The sequence below is a fragment of the Anguilla rostrata genome, chromosome 8 (genome assembly GCF_018555375.3).
Source record: "Anguilla rostrata isolate EN2019 chromosome 8, ASM1855537v3, whole genome shotgun sequence".
Classification (NCBI taxonomy): Eukaryota; Metazoa; Chordata; class Actinopteri; order Anguilliformes; family Anguillidae; genus Anguilla; species Anguilla rostrata.
Genome location: NC_057940.1, coordinates 311,506 through 314,931, shown reverse-complemented (window position 1 = coordinate 314,931; position 3,426 = coordinate 311,506).

Sequence of the window (3,426 nt, the reverse complement as noted above, 5' to 3'; positions counted from 1 at the left end):
ACGCTCTGCACGGCCGTTTCCACATTGGAGAGGAGCGCATGGGGGCTGAGATCGGTGACACCGCTCTAGATACTGAAAATAAGGTGATGCAGTTCACACCAGCTCACGCTGCTACCTGACCTACACACCTGTTAATCAACGCTGGAATCAGGTCAGGATTTCCATGACAACCAGGGAAAACAGCACTGAGAATGTTTTAATGTTAAGTTGACTCAAGCTTCATTTGTTGTACAAACCGATGGTCTGGATCCAATCAGTTATTCTGTGGCAGGGCTGTACAGAGAGCTTTCGAGTGACAGGTGCTCAAAGTGAGAAAAGGGCGCACCAACCCAGAAAAACTGTTATTTATATAAAAACTTGCCCCAGTTATTCTACACCTGGGGCAAAAGCGGACAGGCAGAGCTGCAGCTTCAGGGCTAGCTGACCGGCAGAGCTGTAGCTTCAGGACTAGCTGACTGGCAGGGCTGTAGCTTCAGGGCTAGCTGACAGGCAGAGCTGTAGCTTCAGGGCTAGCTGACAGGCAGGGCTGTGGCTTCAGGGCTAGCTGCCAGGCAGGGCTGTAGCTTCAGGGCTAGCTGACGGGCAGAGCTGTAGCTTCAGGGCTAGCTGACAGGCAGGGCTGTGGCTTCAGGGCTAGCTGCCAGGCAGGGCTGTAGCTTCAGGACTAGCTGACAGGCAGAGCTTCAGGGCTAGCTGCCAGGCAGAGCTTCAGGGCTAGCTGACAGGCAGAGCTGCAGCTTCAGGGCTAGCTGACGGGCAGGGCTGTAGCTTCAGGGCTAGCTGACAGACAGAGCTGCAGCTTCAGGGCTAGCTGACAGGCAGAGCTTCAGGGCTAGCTGAGAGGCAGAGCTTCAGGGCTAGCTGACAGGCAGAGCTGCAGCTTCAGGGCTAGCTGACAGGCAGGGCTATAGCTTCAGGGCTAGCTGACAGGCAGAGCTGCAGCTTCAGGGCTAGCTGACAGGCAGAGCTGCAGCTTCAGGACTAGCTGCCAGGCTCAGGCGATGAGGCATCATTGTGCCAGTAACAGAATGAGCCCATGATGGTGCCAGGTTTCAGTGTCACACGCAGACAGTGAATCAGCGGCACTCTTGTGCCACACAGGCACACAGGGGATATCAGGTCAGCGCGTTTCCAGTTTTAAACAAGAACTGAAACCAAAGCAGTTTCAGCTGCATTGGAACCATCCATCATCCATTATCTATGCACGCTTATCCTGGGTAGGGTCCATCCATTATCTATACCCGCTTATTGTGGGCAGGGTCCATCCATTATCTATACCCACTTAACCTGAGCAGGGTCCATCCATTATCTATACCAACTTATCCTGAGCAGGGTCCATCCATTATCTATACCCACTTAACCTGAGCAGGGTCCATCCATTATCTATACACACTTATCCTGAGCAGGGTCCATCCATTATCTATACACACTTAACCTGAGCAGGGTCAATCCATTATCTATACACACTTATCCTGAGCAGGGTCCATCCATTATCTATACCCACTTATCCTGGGCAGGGTCCATCCATTATCTATACCTGCTTAACCTGAGCAGGGTCTATCCATTATCTATACCCACTTAACTTGAGCAGGGTCCATCCATTATCTATACCCACTTAACCTGAGCAGGGTCCATCCATTATCTATACCCGTTTAACTTGAGCAAGGTCGCGGGGGGTGCTGGAACCATGCCCATTTCATGTATTTATTTATTTATTTTGGGTGATGATGGGTTTTCTGCTTTAAGGTCTACCTTACCATAAATGTCGTCAAAATGAATCATGTCATCTGTTAAGAGGAGGGGAAAAGTTCAAGTCCGAGAAATTCCTTTTGATCATGTGTGAGCAGGAAAACGTGTGATGACATCATAAACACGAGACCATCACTTTGCCTGAACAGTACTGTGTCACAGATAGAGTCACCCACAAAGACTGGCTGCAAAAAGAACCCACGAATCATGAAACAGGGATGAAATTTCAGCAGAGAGTGAGCGAGAGACAGAGAGAGAGAATGGATTATGAGAAGTTATTGCATAAAGCACCAGGCAGTATTGCATTACAAGTCTCCAGCCAGAAACGGGTAAGATAAGGATAAGGTGAGGAAAAAGAGGAGAGAGAAGATAAGTTGGAAGAAACCATTACCACATTACCATTTTGGAACTGTAAAAAAATATTGTGATTTGTGGTAAAACTTGAGATGAATCCTTGTTAAAGCAGCCAGTGTTCCCTGTATTCCCTTACGGCCGTTTCTGTGTGAGCTTTTTCTTCCATTTTCTCCAAATCTGGAATGTCTGATGGTGTACAGCCCTGCTCAGCCGGTTCTGTGCCACATAGGCCTCAGCTGGGGCCCCGTCTGCCTGAAGGACCAACCCAGGTCTGCAACCCCCCCCCCCCCTTCATAGGCAGAGATTAAGGGAGGCCATGAATCCCCCCCTCTTCACCCCCCCCCCCCCCACCCTCCCTCACCCACCTCTACCCCCCGGTTTTGAACTGCAATCAACTGCACCTACCCTCGTTGAATGCAATCACGCATCATACCACCCCCCCCACCCAGCCTGAAATGGACCCCCTGTGATTAAATCTCAAACTCCACCCTTGTCCCTTGCCACCTCTCCACATCTACACCAAGCACTTCTACCCCTTCACTCCCCCTCTCCACCTCTACATTTTCACACTCCTCTACTCCGTTTCCTACTTTCCCTCACCACTCCAGACACTTCTATCCCTTCACTCCCCCTCTCCACCTCTACATTTTCATACTCCTCTACTCCATTTCTTGCTTTCTCTCACTAAACTCTCCTACCCGTTCACTCCCCCTCTCCACCTCTCCATTTTCACACTCCTCTGCTCCCACCTTGGCCCTGTTAGTTCAGCCAGGGCTCTGTTTTTATTAAACACTCATCAGACTCCTCTCCCTCTAACTGCTAAATCTCCTTTAACGGCCTGTTTTCTGTGCGGTGTGTTAAGGGAGCATGTCTTCAGCGTTTAAGCGTCTTTAGTTTTCACCCCAGTCTGTGCACCTTAAACTAACTGCCTTTGTGTCATGGCTGATGAGTAAAGCTGGCTGCGCACCTGCTGGTAATTAAATGAACATGGATTATAATCAGGCCTGCTAGTAGCACGCAGCCATGGATTATAATCAGGCCTGTTAGAAGCACGCAGCCATTTTGTAAGAAGTAGGCCTGTGCGGTGGCTTTGTCAATTTGCAGTTTCCTTTTATCATTTCAAATATGTTTTGTTTCTTAATATTTCATATATCAGAAGTTTAAGATGCTCTGTGAGGCAAAGCAATGGTCAGCTTCATGGTAGTTGTGTTATAAAAAGCCTGCATTCCAGAAATAAGTTCTGAAAGTGAAATGAGATTATGAGAAGCAATCTTTCTCACTGTGTTAGGGTTAGAGTTAGGGTTAGGGTTAGGGATACGCAGG